Source organism: Pan paniscus, chromosome 6 (assembly GCF_029289425.2).
Source record: "Pan paniscus chromosome 6, NHGRI_mPanPan1-v2.0_pri, whole genome shotgun sequence".
Classification (NCBI taxonomy): Eukaryota; Metazoa; Chordata; class Mammalia; order Primates; family Hominidae; genus Pan; species Pan paniscus.
The window spans coordinates 192792207-192811744 of record NC_073255.2 but is presented as its reverse complement, the minus strand read 5'-3'; positions in this window follow the sequence as shown (position 1 = coordinate 192811744).

Here is a 19538-nt window from a genome sequence, read left to right as displayed (position 1 = left end):
CAGTGCTTTTTCTGTGGTTATGATTAAACAAAAATGAGAGAAACATGGGAAACAAAAAGCCATGGGGACTCTGCCTCTTCCTCCGTCCTACTTAGAAACTAATGCTTTCTCCTCCTTTGAAGAATGGTGGGATCACCTTAACTTTTTCAAATGTCTGAGAGTTAAAAGCTGCCTCTTGAACCTGCAGTCCTTTAAAATTTACGGAGGAACATGCTACATCAGGCTCAACGAGGCCGGCCTTGCATAAAGTCAATACTTGTCTAAAAGCAAATACAATCTTCGAATACAAGGTCAAAGTGAAAGAATGGCATCTCCCTCTGGCTTCCCCCAACCACTCGTCTCCCTTCAAAGGCTGGAACGGTGCGCTGGCTCCTTGTGTGGGTCAAATGCGTGTCACAGCAGACACTGGAGTTAATGTTAAACTCAAAATTAATAGATTAGATAACTGTTACATGCTTTTAGTGCCAATTAATTTAATAGCTGTTTTTTAACTCTTCCTTTTACAAGGCAGGAAAATATAGTGCATAGTTTCCTGTGGTGAGTCCTCAGGTAGATCTTTTGTGTGGCAATTGCCACCAATTGATGGGGCTGACACATGTAATCCCCTCCGATGCGGCTCTGGTATGATGTCAGGCAGGAGCTCTTCAAGCAGGGCTATTAAAAAGCACATTAACCATGCTCCTTGCTGTAAGATTTATGCTAGCTTATGCTAGAATAACAATGATGCAGTGGTATTTGTTTGAAAATGAAAGGATTATATGGTCTTTGTAAAATGAGGAATTTCGTTCTGGGGAGGGGCAGTGAAATGGTGATTTATTTTTTGTTTATGTTCCACGAATCCTTTGATATGTCAGCTTCTGTCACTAAGTATTAGGACACTTGTAATTTCTTGAATCAACTGAGATGAAATACAAATGGCTTCAAATAATTTATGTCAAAAACTCAACTGTGCAACCTCAATGCCAATGCTTATTGTAAGATTACAATGGACATGGGCTACCTGGTCTTAAAAAATCTGCAGGCAATTAAATTTTGTGTTTTAGGTGAAAAAAGCCACAATTCTCCCTATAGTAGTTAATGGTAAGAGGAGTGTTTCTCTTCCTTTCAGTTTTGTTCCAGGAAGAAACTATAAAAGCAGCGACTCCTGGGGCATTTTGGTCACTTTCCCAGACAAAGCTGGTGCCGCTTTCAGGACAGCCGCTATTCCTCTGATCAGCTCTCAGGAGTCTAGAATGTTCACGTAGGGTCTTTTCTAAGGAAAGGAATTGCTTGAATTTTGGGGTGTGATAAAGCAACGGCCTTCGGGGGGTGTGCCTTCCTTCCCGTCTCATACATGGGAGCCTCTCAGGACCCCACGGATGTGAAATACTTGCTTTCTCTCACGCTCCCGCCTCCTCCCCTACACCCCCAGACACACGGGGGCAGCGGCCACGGGGCCTGTCTCACTCCCAGCACATCCCGGACAATTAGTTTTCATTTGTGGATGATTGGATGGGTGAATAGGATCCACTAGTCTTCAGATGAAGAAAGCCAGGACCAACAAGGCGGACTCCGTAGCGGAGGCCACCCAGCCCCTCCATAGCAGCCTGGGTCTCAAGCTCAGGTTTCTGGACTCCGGGTTCAGAATCTTTAAGGAACATGGGTGTGGACACTTCCTGATGGCTTGGGGCTGCCACTTCCCCCACAATAAGTAAACCAGCCAGAAAAAAACCACCTCAAACAAAGCCAACCTGACTGTCATTCCCACCGGCAACAGCTCGGTCTCCCTGACACACTTATTGTACATAATGTTTTATGAGTGATAGTGTCTGCTAGCATTTTCCTCTATTGTTGAATAACTAGAGTGTAAAGAAAGTAACAGACACCTCTTGTTTCCTCTTTCTTTTTTTTCCCTTGTTTGTGCTGCCATTCTTTAACAAATTGGCTCCAAAGAATACATTCTATGAAAAATTAGAAATGATGCAAATTATATCACCAGCTAAAAGAATAAAAAAATAGTGTGAAATCTGGAGAACATCTTGGCACTTCTTAATAGAAAACTCGAGGCACCCAGAGTGATATGAATTGCTGTGAGGTTACTGAAGACAAGGGACTGGGGATGCAGAATGGGTCATTTTTTTTTTTTTTTTGAGATGGAGTCTCGCTCTGTTGCCCAGGCTGGAGTGCACTGGCGCGATCTCGGTTCACTGCAAGCTCCACGTCCCGGGTTCACGCCATTCTCCTGCCTCAGCCTCCTGAGTGGCTGAGACTACAGGTGCTCACCACCATGCCTGGCTAATTTTTTTGTATTTTTTAGTAGAGACGAGGTTTCACCATGTTAGCCAGGATGGTCTCAATCTCCTGACCTCGTGATCTGCTCGCCTCGGCCTCCCAAAGTGCTGGGATTACAAATGTGAGCCACTGCAGCCAGCCCAGAATGGGTCATTTTGTGATGAGACCCTTGCAAGATGCCTGGTCTTCGTGTGACGTTCAGAGGAATCACACTCGATCAGAGAATAGTCGGCTCTTGGAAGGCACATTGTTTCCCATTGTTTCCTTACACGGGAAGGTCTTCCTCTGCAGTGCTGAAGTCCCAGCCTCGGTTTTACCTGAAGGTAAGTCTAGAAGGGCCGGCTGGATGTTCTGGCTAATACCCATCTCCTAGATGGATATGTCCTTTGGAAAAAAATCATTATTGAGCCATCTGGGAATCAGAAATAACAGAAATGGAGTTATTCATTTCCCATGATTAATTATGCATCAGGAGCGTATGACTTGGTGGGGTTGGGACGAGCTTGATGAGTGAAGCACAGATCTCATTTCTCAGCCCTGGGAAGGTCACGTGCATGACCTTGGGGACTCCTGGCCTCAGTTTACTCATCTCTACAATGGAGAGTGCAGGTGTCTTACAGAAAGAATTAGACAAGTAGTAAGAAAAATGGCATCTACTCTTCCAAATCTGTGAGATACAAGCCATGCTGGGTGCTTTCTCTTTAACTTGCGATTCAGGACTCTTCACTTTCTAGCCCCAACCCCTTTGCTCCACTGTCTGGGGAGCTGTGTCCCTCCCACCTGTGTAGTCAACACCCCCCGGAGTGCCTGGCTCCCTCATGGAATGGTGCTTTCATCACAGATGTCCTCTGGAGCACATGGGGGCAGGAAGGACACGATCTGGTCAGAGAGGGACACTATGTAGACAGAAACAAGCTGGTGTCCCTTGTCTGTCGTGCACACTGACACAGACGTGTGTGTGCACACATACGTGCGGGCAGACAGACATGCACACACATGCTTACACAGGCGCACACACACCCTTGATGTCTTGTGTGTTTATTTCTGAATCCAGTTATTTTTAACTTTTCATCCTTTTCTAGCTGGACAAAACAAAGCAGAAAATATTTTTTGTTTTACTCCAAGAAAGCGGAGAAGGGTTGTAATTTATTTCTAAAAGAAACTTTATAAAAATAGAAAGAAAATAAAACTGCTGAAGGTGGACATCTTAGATCATTGCCAGTTTGGAGAGACCTCAACAAGTTCACATTGATATTTGGCCCCTTGTTCTTGTGAGAATACAGTTTTTAGTCTCTTTGGAGTGAGATCATCACAGCACATTTTTAAACCCCTGAGCGGCTGCACTTGATCTCTGCAGGGCTGCTGGGGCCGCAGTTGCTCCCTAAGCACTGGTCCCAGGGGAGAGAAGCCTTTTCTGAAACTTACCCACGAGGCGTCTGCTCTGCCACCCGCACAGCTCAGCCTGGGCCTGCTTGTCCCCGCGAAGGTGTTCAGACTTCTGCTCATCTTCTTTTTGCCCTTTTGCCCATGTGCATTTAAAAAATGTATTCAGAATTTATTGAGAGATTCCAGTTTAGAACTAGCTATGTAAAGACAGCATTTTCCATCTTATCCTGTTGAAAATCACCCAAAAGCAGTGAGAAGAATGAGAATAAAAAATGCAAATGCCATCTTCACAACAAAATCAGGAGACATCTGTAAGCCTGAAACACAATATACAGGGAAGGCTGCCAAGGAGAGAGAAGGTCAGAGAGAGGCTCAGGAAGACTTTAGGGAGAACACCCACAGCTGCAGATCTCAGGAAATGCAGACAGAACCACCCCTTCCAGAGAAAGTGACCTATCCCATGGGGACGACCAACAACTGTTTGTTTGGAATGAGGGAAGAAAATGATTGGACTAAGAGCAGGTGTTTCCTGGGTGTAGTTTGCCATGAAGTCTCAAGAAGCAGAGAAGGCATGGAGACATTGAGAAATTATGCAGGGGCCTATATTTGTAAAAAACAAAAACAAAAACAAAATAAAAATAATAAAAAAACCCAGCATATTGGTGAGGCAGGGTGGAGAGAAACTCCACATTAGGCACAGCCGTGCAGTCCTGTCTTGATTGGCTGGAGCTGAGTTAATCTAAATGAATTTACTCACACAGAGAACCTAAGATGTAAGGAGCACTCCTCCTTGCTTAGGATAAGGCCTGCACTTTTCTACCATGTGTAGCTTCATTCAATGGCACCTAGGAATTAATCCTCTTGCTCAATAATAAATTATAATCTTAACGGTCTAAAACACCAGAGGGAAGTGTATTAAGTTAACAGGATGAGCAGACAGCAAGTGAAAGCCCTTATTTGTAAAATATTTCTAAACGGCAAACAACAATTGTGAGCAAACAAATCACTATGAAATTTTAACACTAAGAAAGGAATTTACTTCTGTAAAAGAAGAATATGAATACAAGGTATAAGAGCTCATGAAATATTGTCTAGCTGTAGAGAATAATCAACTATAGGCTGCCAGACTTCAGGAAAGAGTTGAGTAAAACCATAAAACTGTTATAGGCAGGAAAGTTGAATTGGGAGCCTCAGAAAGAAGAAATAGTTGTAAAAAACACTCTAAGGAACATGGAGGATAGGACTGAGAAAAAGTGAGCAAAATGAAATGCAAATGAAAAGATGAGAGAAGACAGAAAAAAAGATCCATGATGCACATCACTGTCTCACTGAAGAAAAAACCAAAATTATTATTAGGTAAATTAAAAATATATATACTTTAAAAAGTGTTTCAGAACTAGAAGAATCAAGGCTTCTAGTTCTAGCATGGTGGCTCATGCCTGTAATCTCAGCACTTTGGGAGGCTGAGGCAGGTGAATCACTTGAGGTCAGGAGTTTGAGACCAGCCTGACCCTGCCTCTACTAAAAATACAATAATTAGCTGGGCATGGTGGTAGGTGCCTGTAATCCCAGCTACTCGGGAGGCTGAGGCAGGAGAATCGCTTGAACCTGGGAGGCAGAGGTTGCAGTGAGCTGAGATTGTGCCATTGCACTCCAGCCTGGGGGACAGAGCAAGACTCTGTCTCAAAAAAAAAAAAAAAAAAAAAAAAGAAAGAAATGGAAGAATTAAATAATTTAGAAAGCACACTGTGATGCTAAAAGAAGACAAATGGTGAACAATCTGCCAGATAGCCTAAAAGTATTATTGCACTTCAATATAAAGAAAGAGTACTTTGGGATCTAGAAAGAAGATGGAGACACCAATAGAAGGCATAAAATCTGGACAGCCATAGACTTTCTTACCATAGCTTCCTATGCTAGGAGTGAGGTGACGCCCACGAGTTACTCAGGAAATGAAAACACAACAAAAGAAAAATGTATTTCCAGTCTGTGTCAGTTTTAAGACATATGCAAATTCTTTGACATGCCCCTGTTTGAGAGATTGGGTCTATTTCTCCACTCCTTGCATGCAGGCAGTTGTGGTTCCTTGTACAATAAAGTCTGGTGGAAGTGTCCCTTGAGCTGGGTCATGAAGCCGTGCCTGGCAGCACTCATGGATGGAGCCACAGCCCCCGCGTAAACAGGCTCACTACCCAAAGGCCACTGTTCTGGAGAAGCCACAGCTGTGTGCTCTGGGAGGCAGCCCCAGTGTGGCCCAGCAGTCAGCCAGCCCAGCCCAGAGGCCAGACGTGCCAGCATTCTGGGAATGGACCCACAGCCGGGGTGCTCCAGCTCAGCCCTTTGAATTATCTCAGTGGTTGTCCAGGACATTGTAGACCAAAGAAGAGTCACCCCCATTGGGCTTTTTCTGAATTCCTGACACACAGATTTTTTTTTTTTTTTTAAGATAGGGTCTCGCTCTGTTGCCCACGCTGAGTGCAGTGTCAAAGTCACCACTCACTGCAGCTTCGACTTCCTGGGCTCAGGCAATCCTCCTGCCTCAGCCTCCCAAGTAGCTGGGACTCCAGGCATGTGCCACCACTCCTGGCTAATTTTTTGTATTTTTGTAGAGATGAGGTTTCACTGTGTTGCACAGGCTGGTCTTGAACTCCTGGGTTCAAGTGATCTGCCCATCTCAGCTTCTCAAAGTGCTAGGATTGCAGGCATGAGCCACTGTGCCCGGCCAGAATTTTTAAACACGATAAAATGAGGGTGGTTCTAAATTTAGGGTAGTTTTTCACACAGCAACAGATAAGCAGAACACAGCTGAACTAATGTTTAGGTATGAAAGGTGACAGGCAATTGCTTTTCTGACATACAAGAACTCAGATAATATAATTCCCATGGGTCATACCAAAGATTATTCTTAAAGATACTAGCAGAGGACAAACTTCAGTCAAAGAGATGAATGACAAAACTGTAGTCCTCGTTACTCAGGAGGCTGAGGTGGGAAGATCACTTGAGCCTGAGAGATGGAGGCTGCAGTGAGCTGTGATTGCAGCACTGTACTCCATCCTGGGCAAGAGAGTGAGACCTTGCCTCAAAAAAAAAAGTTTAAATGATAAAGATTATAAGAAATTATGTGATGTATGAGAATACTTGGGTAGAGGGTAAGAAGAAAATGAGAATGAGGATAGCGATAATATCATTAGCTTATATAATAGTATTTATTATATGCCAGGGTCAGTTTTACTTTATTGTGGATACTAATTTATTTACTTTCAAAAACAATAGTAGGTACATTTTGTAGATGAGGAAACTGAGCACAAGGAAGTTAAGTAAGCCTCCCAGAGACTCAGCTAGGGAGGAAGAGGAAGATGGTTTGGACACGCACAATCACACTCCAGACTGCACTCCATTCACCACTCTGCTGTCCTGGCTCTCATCAGGAAGATGTGGAAGCCTCATTGTGCTTGGCTGTTAGTAAGGTGTCCATGGATATTGTCTAAAACTGTGCTGTTCACAATAGAAGCCATGAGACACATGTGGCTATTTAAACTGAAACAAGTAAAGTTAGATAAAATCACTTTCTTAGTTGCACAAGCCACATGTGCTCAATAGTCACATCTGGCCAGGGCTATCATACTGGACTGCACAGTTATTGAACATCTCCATCTTAGCAGGAAGTGCTACTGGACAGCAGTTGTCCATGGAATAGTGTTTTCAGAATATTGTATAAAGTTATAATCTTAAAACCACCTTTAGAACAAAATTAAAGACATTTAAAATTATTAGAAGAAACACACTGCTATGGTTTGAATGTGTCCCACAAACTTCACGTGCTGGAAACTGAACCCCTCAATTCAGATGTTGATTGGAGGTGGGGACTTTGGGAGGTAATTAGGATTAGATAAAGGCTTCAAGGTGGAACCCCATGATGGGACTGGTGGTTTTAAGAGAAGAGGAAGACACCTGAGCTGACATGCATGCTCTCACCCTCCCACCACGCGATGCCTTCCACTGTGTTATGACATAGCAAGAAGGTCTTCAACAGATGCCAGCACCATGCTCTTGGACTTCCCAGCCTCCAGAACTGTAAGCTATATAAATTTATTTTCTTTATAAATTACCCAATCTATGGTATTCTGTTACGCAACAGAAAATGAACTAAGACACACACACTGATACAACAAAGGCAAAGACCATCCAGCAGATAATAAAAGAAAAAAAGAATTAAAAACAGAGACTCTAACAAAAATATAAAAGAAAATAAACTGCTGTGTTCATAAGAGTTAGTGAGCTAAATCACCTGTTAATGAGATTTTTAGATTATGTCATAACACAAAAGTCAACCATAAACTGTGTGTAAGATATGCATCTAAAACAAAATGTCTCAACATGAATTTTTAAATACAAAGACACAAAGATTAATGTTGAATTCTGGGCCCAAAGCATTATCTGAAACAAAGAGGGACAGTTATGCACCAAATTACATTTGTACCTAATGTCATAATGTTAGCATTCCTAAACCAAAATCTATAGGACAAATAGAAGCACATTAGGGAGAAATCCTGAACTTGGTCTATGGGAGACAAAGTGGTTTGAAAAAATGAGGTAGATACGTAAATACATATTAAGTTCTATACCTTAAAAAGAGAAAGTGCATCTTTCCCCCAAATGATAAAATACTAGGGTACAATAAAACCTTAAAAATTCTGCAAAAGCAGGAATAGCACAGATAAATTTTTCTGACTGCAGTGAAATGAAACTAGAACGTAATAGTAAAAGTAGAAAACAAATGAACAAAAAAACCCTCTACCACTCAAAATTAAAGACATCTCTATTTAACAATTTTTACATCAAAGAGGAAGTCAAAACAAATCATTACATCAGTGCAATGGAATGCTCTTTGTTATTAAAAACAATGAGGTACCTTTACGTGCACTGCTAAGGATGAATCATGTTGACCCAAAAATTCATCTGTTGACCCTAACCACAGTATGGCTATATTTGGAGATGGGGCCTCTAAGGAAGGAATTACGGTCAAATGAGGTCATGAGGATGGGGCCCTGATCCAATAGAATTGATGGCCTTATAAGAAGAGAAACAGAGGAGAGTGTCCTCTCTTTACTCCCCCCCACCATCTCTTTCTCTCTTTGTGTTTGTTTCTCTGTCTTTTACCCCCACCTCCCTTAGTTTGTACAAGGTGAGGTCAGGTGAACACACAATGAGATAGTGGCCACCTATTATACAAGCCACAAAAATAGACCTCAGGATAAAAACCTACCTTACTGACACCTTGATCTTGGATGCTCAGACTCCAGAACTGAGAGAAATAAATTTCTGTTGTTTATGCCACTCAGTCTGTGGCATTTTGTTATTGCAGCCTGAACTAAGACGCACACAGCAGTCCCCCCTTTGCTGTGGTTTTGCTTTCCATGGTTTCAGTTACCTGAGCTCAGTCCCAGTCTGAAAATAGCCAAGTACAGTACAGTAATACATTTAGAGAGAGAGAGAGGCCACACTCACATAACTTTTATTACAATATTTTGTGATAATTGTTCTATTTTATTAGTTATCATTACTGATCTCTTACTGTGCCTAATTTATAAATTCAACCTTATCATAGGTATGTATGTATAGAAAAAAACATAGTGTGTATATATAGGGTTTGGTACTATCTGTGGTTTTCGGCATATACTAGGGGTCTTGCAACAGAACTCTGTTGAATAAGGGAGAGCCACTGTATTATGGTTCAGGGCTTGGACTCATCAAAAGTGCCAGAAGATCATTAATATCCAGCTTTAGTGAGCAAGCTTCACATCAGCCAGATTAAGAGAAGCCTACTAGACTCTCAAAAATTTGAAAAGGTATTTTTCAAACAGATAATATGTGGATATGTACAAACTCAAAATGTCCTGAAGGATAGAAGGGAAGATGAAAAACCTCCCTTCCCGGAGGCATCTCATGGTAGCTGAGAGATAGATAACTAGAGAGAGGATAGGCAGGTGGATAAAGATAGACAAATCCCTTGAGAAATTGTATATGCATATATTCATATACAATTATATGCATATATACATTCTTTTTTATAAAAGTTGTAGCAAATTAAACACACTATCCTGCATCTTCCTTCTCTACTTAAAGTCAGGGGAGATCGTTTCGTATAAGTGCAGAAGTCCCTCTCTAGGTATGTGTTCTAAATCCCCAGGGGTTGCCTAAAACTGGATAGTACCAAACCCTATATACATATATTATGTGTCTTCCTATACATACTGTATTAGTCCATTTTCACACTGCTGATAAAGACATACCTGAGACTGGGCGATTAACAAAAGAAAGAGGTTTAATTGAACTTACAGTTCCACGTGGCTGGAGAGGCCTCACAATCATGGCGGAAGGCAAGGAGGAGCAAGTCACATCTTACATGGATGGCAGCAGGCAAAGAGAGAGAGCTTGTGCAGGGGAACTCCTCTTTATAAAACCACCAAATCTCGTGAGACTTATTCACTATCACGAGAACAGCACAGGAAAGACCTGCCCCCGTGATTCAATTACCTCCCATCAGGTCCCTGCCACAACACTTGGGAATTCAAGATGAGATTTGGGTGGGGACACAGCCAAACCATATCACGTACCTACCCATGATAAAGTTTAATTCATCAGTTAGGCAGAGTAAGGGATTAACAACAATAACAAACAATAAAATGGAACAATTGTAACAATATGCTGTAATAGAAGTTAAGTAAATGTGGCTTTTTCTCTCTCTCTCCAAATATCTTACTGTACTGTACTCACCTATTTTCAAACTGCAGCTGGTCATAGGTAACTGAAACCATGGAAAGTGAAACCACAGATAAGGGGTGCCTGCTGTTTCCGCTGTGGTGAAAGCTTATGGACCCTCACATAGCCCAGTTCTAGAACTTGATCCATTCACATGTCATTTTTCCCTGTCAAAACACAAACTGAGCACCCTGTGTACTTTGGGAACCTCAAGAGGGTTCCAGTCTCCAGTCTGGGGGGCTATTGGGCTCATAGCTCCATGTTTATAAGATGATAACAGATGTTGACTGGGTTGATAATTTAACCTTTCCTGTGCTATGTGTCCGTTCTTCAGTTGCCAGATTTTAGATTCTCCCTGATGACTGACTGACTTCATTTCATCTCTTCTTTTTCCTTTTGTCTTGGAGGTGACATTTTAAAATTACAGTCTTATCACAAAAATATCATTGTTCATATCATAAGAAGGGGTGGTGAGGTTCTTACAAAGCCTTTAAAATGTTCTTTCCTTTTTGTAGAGACAGTGCCAGTTGTCCTGATTCATTGAGTGCTGGGATCATGTCTTAGGTCCTCTCTGTCCCCTCTGAACAGGTCGTGTACAGGATCTTAGATACCTGAAATCCTCACTGAACCCTGGGTCCTCTGCTCTGGATCATGGACTCTTGTTTCTGCTGGGTAAGACCCTGGCAGCCCCACCCTTTCCACTCTCTCTTCGCCTCGGTCTTTAAGAATCTCACCTTTCATTGTTGGGAATGTCCCTGTTTTCCCTCAGGGATCCACATTTTATGCCTCTTTCCAAGATCATGTAAATCTCATTGTTTCCCCCTCCAAACCTTTTCAACTACTTCAACCAATTCCAATCTCTAAATCCAATCTCTTCTTTCCCTGAATTCCCATTTAGGACATTGCTCTTTAAATTGTCTCGATTGGAAAGACTTGATGCCTTACGAAAATGACAAACCCTTGAGCATCATTTCTCATGTTCTAAACAACACCTGAAGTGAGCTGGGCACCCAGGAAGGGCTCAGTGACTGTCTTTTCACTACTTGATTGACATGCACGCTTGCAGGGTGTCGCCTGGGGACAAGCAGTGAGCGAGGCGGCCCAGCATGTCAGCAATCTTGTACCATGCAGGCCTGGCTTACTTGGGTTTAATTATTGTACAGATGTTTAATAGCCTGTATTGTGCGTGCGTTTCCTAAATTGTCCTAGTTTATCCATAACTGACTTAGGGGATATGCAGGTTAAAATATTGGTGGTTTAAGAAGGATGGAAACTTGAGTGGCAGAAGATTAATAATTGCTGTAAAAGTGAAAGCAGAGATGAGTTTTTAAGGCTTTGGCAAGGGAAGGATGATGACTCTGCAGGCAGCCCTGTGCCAAGAGGGGTCCGCTTCCCTGCAATGTCCTCCCCGTCGAATGCTCCATGAACCTTCTCTTTAGAACTCACCTCTTGCAGTGCCTCTAATTCAGAGAGGGGGTTGTTTTTCCAAGAGCTGATCCAACCTTTGCGTAACTGATAAATTACAACAGAAAATTAGGCTGGAGTGGAAAAAAACAGTTTGGCAATTACAGTGATTGCCTAACACAGCTGGCCCTTCCAGTGTCCCACGTCCTCGGCCTGCCAGCTCTGCCTGGGCATCCCAAGTGACTGGCTGGCACGTCTAATGAAAGATTAAATGTTGAGGGGAAGGTTTTTTAAAGTGAAAGTGATAAAGATTTTAAAGAGATTTTTTGGTGTAGGTATTGTTCAGAGGGAAAGATAGGCTTGACATTGTCATCAGTGGGTCCACAGCTCGGAGTTGCAGCAAAGATAGTGAGGTGCCTTTCATCTTACTGAGCTCCTAAGTCCCACCTCATCAAAGCAGTCTTCCCCGAGATCATACAGAACAGAGAATCTCAGAAGTGACATTATTAGGAAATTAAAATTCCCTAACTTTATCGATGAAGGAATTGAAACCTGGAAAAGAGCACTGAACTCCACCCAAGACGTTCAGCCAATGACCGTTTACTGTAACTGGCCAGCCATTCTCACACTTTCTAAATTTGCCTGAGCGTTTAACCACTGTGCCCTTGTTTTTCTTTCTACCTCGTTGTTTCTACTGGAAGAATAGGCTACTTGATGGCAGGGAATGTTCTTTATGTCTTTTTATCTCCACTGTGACTTTCACATTGTAATATGGTGCTAGATAGTAAATGGTGCTCAGTGCTGGTTGAATTTGCATAAATATAAGTAAATCACCAATTAGTTAAACCATTGTAGATAGCTAAGCTCTTTAGCTGGGGCTCAGTTAAAACCGTGTCTTTGAGATGCTGTGTTCACAAGTTGCATTTGTCTTTCTTTAATTTTTATGTATTAGTAGGCACATTCTTTGGCGTTACCAGTATCGTCCAATTTGGAAGGGCTTTATTAATTTATTTATATTATACTCATTAATTCATTTCTTCATTCATAAAAGGAGGCTATCCCTCACAGGGAGGTGTTAAACAAAGACATCACAGTAGGCCAGAGAGCACAGTCAAAAAATTAGGAAGCGTGGATCTTCTTCAAGCCTTGACTGACTGGCTTATGACCTTGCCTAAATTATCACAACCCTCCTGGTCTCTTATTTTTCCATACAATGAAGAAGCGGAACCAGATGATCTAGGGTGCGGACACAGCCAACGCTCCGGCCCGTCTGCGTGTCCCGAGAGCAAACAGAAGGTCATCTAAGGCTGTGGCCTGGGGCCTGCGCTGCGAGCTTCCGTCTCCTCTTCTGAGGATGCTGCTGGGCCTCGTCTGTTCAAGGTCTGCTAGGAACGTTGCCGCAGTCACGGCCATGGAGCAAATGTGGGAGGCTGTGGCATGCTCAGGGTGAAATTCTTTCGCAGTGCCGCAGAAGCCATCCTGTGCAGGGTGACTGGAGTCACCTCACAAGTGGCTGCCAGGTGGCAACATGTCACTCGGAATAAAGGCCCCAGGAATGCCGGACTGTGAAGCCTCCTCCCGCTCACTCTTCCCGAAACTCCTCGTAGGGGCTCAGGGACCCATTGAAGGCAGGAGGATTCCCTCTGTGGAATTCCCTGGGTGAGAGGACTCAGGGTGACAGGGGCAGGCTGCAGCGGGGAGAGAAGGAGGGTGTGTGGACACCGGACCTCCAAGTGCGGCAGCCCCAGGGGGAAAGCATAGAGCCCGGCCCTGCCTTCTCGCCCTGCCTGCAAGTCCTGGTCTGGACCTGGGCCTTGGTTCTCCTGTTTCCCGTGGCTGCTGTGAATGGCCATCAGTCTGCTTTTCAGGGAAAGCACTCCTTCTCTTCAACAAGTGCTCAGTTTATCATTTAAAGGTCAGCCTGTCAGCTCAGCACACAGGAAAACACAGGTTCTTAACCACGAAAGGAAGGTGGACAGAGTGGTCCGCACGTCTCGTTTCCTAGGATGGTGGAAATCATCTGGTCTTAGCCACTGCTCCTGTCCAGACTTCTCATTTTATGGATGAGGCGTTGAGGCCCAGAGGGGTCAAACAGCCTAAGGTGACAAGTGACTGCTGGAGCCGAAACCTACAGCTCCGCCACCTCCCGTTCCTGTAGACGGATTTTCCCACCTGCTCTGCCACCAACTGCTTTGCCTAGGATCAGCCAGAAAATGGAAGGCTTGAGTTTGGCCTTGTTCACTGTTGGTTCATTCCTGATAAGAAAGGCGCCCACAGGCCAGCTGCTCTTCCGTGGGGGCCTCAGCCCTGCTTCTTAAACTCTCCGTGTTTCAGTTTCCTCATCTGCAAAGTGGGAAAAGACTCACCTTCCGGGTTACTTAAATCAGTCGTGAGATTTCAAACCAATTTAGGTTGAAATGTAAAACCCACAGTGAAACTGGTGGGGAAAGTCAGGAGAAAAATCTCAGCATTGACAAGGGGACAGCCAATTCAATGAAGTGTTGGTTTAGTGAGCGCCAGCTGCATGCCCAGGACCCTGCAAAGGGCTGGGGCACGTGAGAAACCAACATGCCCCTCAGACCGAGGGGGTGGGCCTTCCCAGGGAGACGCAGAGCAGACACCTGGGACCAGCCTCAACCTCAGTGCAGCCGAAACGTGATGGTCAGAAGCCAGGCTGGTCCTGAGCTGCCGGCGGGCTGGGGCTGAACTCAGCATTTTGGTGCCAGCATGTGCCTATGCGAGCAAGAGGAGGCTGCGGTGGGTAGGTCCTGACCACACGTGGGCCCCACCTGGAAGCAGGGCTCACACACAGAGTGCGTCTCTTCATTAAGAGTTCAAAATGTGAGGACAGGACATCACCAACTGCCATGCAGCTGACTTCCAGGCAGGGACCATGACTTTCTCCTGTGAGCCCCGGTGGTGCCACGGAGAATCTGGTCTGCAGGAGGGTGGGGCCACCTCTGCTTTCAGGGCCTCAGTTTCCTTGTACATCAAAGAGGGGTCAGGCAGGGGGCACCATCCAGTTTCTTCTGGTTCAGTTGTTTGTAAATTCTACGTCAGAGAACACGGAATAAAAAATGCAAACCATTGAGTCAGCGCAGGGGGCTGTAGTGACATATTCATGAGCAGTGCTGCTGTCTTGGAAGGCTCCCGATGGGGCATCCAAGGCAGCCGGTGAGAAGCCTGGGGACGCGGAGCTGGGTGTGATCTATTTCATTGGTTTGCATGCAGGAGAGGGGCCCGTTCGCGTGTGTAATTGTGAGATTCTGTGAGAGATCCTCTGCATGTGGTTTAGCAGGTGCACTTTTTCATCAGGATGCGTAGAGTTTGTGTCTGAACGTGGCCCCAGGGGACGGATGGGAGGCTCGAGAACCAGCCACGACTGGCAAGCACCACAGGAGCAAGATGCGCTTAGGAATATTGACCTTCCAATGGCGGCTTCCCAGTCTAACGGGCAGTCATGAGTCTTTCAATTGTTGATGAAGAGATGGATATTCTTCACCTGCCCAGCAATGATTCCAACACATCTGCTCCCAAACCTCTGCCCTCTCCCGTCCCTCAGCAGCCTATCATCCTCAACTCTCTTAGCGCCAACGCTACTGCTTCCATGTCTTGAATCCTATTTAATACATGCACGACCTTTACGACCTTTCCCCAACCACCCATCTTCCTGGTGTCATTTCTGGAGCTCCTCCTCTTCTGCCGTCTCACCCCCTCGTCAGGGGGGAGCTAAAATGCATGGCTCCAGGCTGGGCCCAGGTCCACATGTCTTCTTGCAAACCCCACCACCAAGCTTGCATTAGTAACCATACTCATAACTATATCCTTGAGTGGTGATGTTTGGTTCACAAAAGCACTTTCAGAGTTATTTTCTAATCTGAGTCTCATGACAATCCCAAGACAGGCATTTCTAACCTCACTTTCAGCACAGAAACTGTAAGAGAGAGGTAAACCGCTGCACAACAGCACCTGGGGGGCGAGTGTGGGGCAGGACCCAGTTTCTTGGTTTCAAGCTTAGTGCCTGTTTACCTGGAACCTGCTGGGGAACCCTTGGGTAAAACCCTGACACGAACCCACCTTCCTGGAGGCGCCCACCCCCCAAGTGTGAACAGTAGGACACATCTCTCAGATTCCATGAGACCAGTGCCGGGAGAGCCTGGTCACACACAGACAATGATGACTAAGCTGTGCTGGGTGCAGAGTGCCCCCCAGTTCAGGCTCACCCTGGGGAGAGATTGGAGATGAATCCTTTTCACCCCCAGCTCTTAACTGCTGCTGCCTAATTCTGATCCTCCGGTCTACTGAGGACTTCTGAAACAAACGCTTCCCGACGTGATCACTTAAATAGTAACGCAGCAGAAGATATTACTGTGCTTCCCCAAGGAGCTCACACGCTCCCAGCAATGACTTGCCATTAGAAATGATTACCCTGTTAGGGAATTTGTCTTTTTCTTTCAAGGCTTCTGGGATAAATTGCACAGAATAATGCCTGGCAACAGAGTAGGCACTTAATTAAAAGATTTGTGGAGTGCTTAATTAATTAATAATATAGTCATGCAAATTTAAGAAAAAATGACACTTCTTGTTTGATGTCTGAAACAGAGGGATTTGGGCTCTACTTTCTTTTTCTGAGCTCTCTTTTGGGGTGACACAGTGGAGCAGGAGAGGTAGGTCAGTGGGGCAATATTTTGGGACTGCCACTGGGAAAATTTTTGCTTGTTGCTTTTTCCTTGCTTTAGTGGTTAAAATACACTAGCATATTATTTTAAAACCTCTTAGTAATGCCTGAACCAATTCAAAGAAATGGAGAAAAACCGTAAGTGCAAAAGTGATCCACAAAAAAAGTGTTTGAGAACTGAGGCTGTCCAGCTAGTTTAAGTGCCAGTCGGAGGGTAACCGGCCCGGTCCCTGCTGTGTCGGTCAGTGGCTCTGACCAAAGCTGACACATCTCAGCAATGCTGTGCTCCTGGGTTATGCAGAAGCTGACGCCCCGGGACAAGGTCATCTCTGAACGAAGGAGGCCAGATCAGTCAGCAAGGTGTCCGGGTAACAGAGCAGGTGAGGAAGTGTCAGTTTTGGTCTGAGGTTTGGAAGCAGGGTCCAGAAATCTATACAAGGGAGGGCCTGGGGTTGGGAGCCTCATGCGGCCCTGGGTTCTGATATTCAGGAGAGGCCATGTGGCAGGAGTTCCTCAGTATCAGAATTCACTGGAAGAGGAGCCTGCTCCAGATGGAAAGGGTGCAGTTGAGAGACACGGAAATGCACTTTGGCAGCTGTGCCCTGGGGCCTGGGCTTTCCTTGGTCATTTTGTTGCCGTTCCATTCAGAGCAGCTTGCAATGCCACATCTCAGTCTGACCTCGTTTCCCTACGAAATAACTAGGAGCTCTAAAGAGAGCCTCACTCAAGAGACTAAAGTCTTCCAAGAAGTTTGTGCCGAAAGGCCTGTTGTGGATAGGAAATTAGCCAAGCCATTGTGACATTTTGAATGTCCTTTTTGTATTTCTACATGTTTTAATGAAAACATTGAATTGCTTCTTGAAATGATAAAATTGCAACCATGACACGTGTCCCATGGGGTCCAACTTCATTTTTCCGCCAAAACCTAGTGCTGCCTTTGAGCCCGGACAAAACCAAACTAAACCAAAATAACAGCAGGAACAACAAAGGCAGGTGGTGTTTCTGTGTATGCCTCCATGCTTCAAACAAACAAACAAACAAAAACAGTGTGAAGATTGAGCGTTAATGGTGAAAATGATGCATGTGATCTCAAACTGGAACTGGAGTCTGACCCTCTCCACCTCCTGTTCAGTGATCGGAACTGCTCCCACCCCAGCGGGCCGCGGCCTATTAGGATGACATAGAACGTCCCCGCGGCTCTATTGTGTTTCCAGCAGTATCTGTGGCTCTTACTAGGCAATAAAAATTGTGTCCTAATAATAATTCCCAAGACGGATCCCTTTTCTGATGCCTTTTGACATCCCCACGGCTGGTTTTGTCACTTCTCTTGCTGAAACCTCCTTAAGCAATATGATTAACCCAACCAAGCAATGAAGTACCTGCGTGACTGCCTGACCCCAGTGGCCTGCCGTTCCTATGTTATTTGGGGCTCAAGACACGCTAGACTGGTTTGTGGTGGTTTTGGCTGGAGGGGAGTCATGGCTGTGGAAAGCGTGTGCAGACAGGGCATCAATGCGTGGTGACCGCGGTGACTTGGGGGGCTGCGTGTCCCCTTCACGGCAGTCAGAGGCTCTTCTTCCTCAGAAGCTGCCTGCTCTTGGGTCACGTCTCTGTTCAGGAGCCCTTCTCCCATGGAGTGCGGCTGCGGGATTCACAGGAGAGGAAACTTTGCTCCAGGAAAGGAATTCTTTGAAGCTGGCACAGCTGCCATATCCGTAAAACACAGAGGGACATAGTTAGAGGCAGAAACAGGAGAGCAACAGACGCATGCAACTCCTTGCCGGGGCGAGCAGGGGCGAGCTGAGGCCGTGCCCACCCTGTGCTCTGCACCTGCCATCTCTTCACTGGGAGCCTCTGTGCTTTGCGATGTCTGCCCAATCTCCAAGGCTGCACTCCTTCTGAGCCCACAGACACCTTGTCCAACGTCCTCAGCCCTTGCCGTTTCCTTCGAGACCCATGGTCTGATGATTTCTAGGAGGAGGCTAATTTATGCTGTGAATGACCTTTTGGGGTATATTTTGAAGGGGAATCTTTGATTTTGTCACTGTGCCTAGCATCGCGCCTGCCCATGGTGGACACTCCACAAACACAAGCTGGTGCCTGGCCTGGTTGGTTGCCAGATCTAGGGCTGATCCTGAGGCAGTAGGGGAAGTAGGGCTTTAGTGGGTTGCAGTTGGGCAGCAGGGAGAGAGCAAGCCCATCCCCACTGTTCACTCACGCGTTGCTGCTGAGTCAGGAGGGCAGCCGAGGCAGGGGCGCCACCCTGGGAAACTTCTTGGCCAGGCCCACTGCCCCTGCGGGATGATAGGGCATGGGTTGGCTCTACCTTGCAAGACCTGGCCTGGCTCTCTGGTATGTCCTACAGCTGTGTAAGGATTCTCTGTGAGAACGCTGCCTCCCGTGGGATGGAGGCCTCTGCTGACTGTGGCCCGTGGGCTGGGAAGGAGGATTAAAGGACTCATTAGCATGCAGAGCCTTTCCACTGCAGCAGAAGTGACTTAATGCTTCACTGCCCATTTGGGGGTCGTTTTGCTCACCTGAAATAGCTGCAATGCTGCTCCTGTTTTAGAAGATGCATGAAAGTCCTGACGGGACTGGATGGCTCGGTTAGGGATTTTCTATTTTTAGTTGCTGATTTATGACTCGAGTGTTGACTTCATGGAGATGATGTCATCGTCAAAGTTGTCTGAAAATGGAATCTTCCAAAATCTAAACGCATTTCTCTATTGACTTATGTAATCCTCTCAGAGATGGAAATCCTACCCTAATTTCTGATTGATTTTCAATCAACATCAGCTACTAAAACATTAAAAATCTCTCTGCCTGATTCCTTTGAGTAATTAAGAAGCTGTAAGCAAATGCTTATTGGTGCTTGGAAAGTTTTTTAAAGAAAACACCAAGAGAGGCATTTTGTAAAGCAAAATTCTGTACATATTGACCAAGGTCATTGTAGAAAGGGCCACACAAATGTAACTCTTCAAGTTAAACTATGTCAATTGATAATCACCCGGGTCTCTGCTGTGTTCCTCGCCTTAGC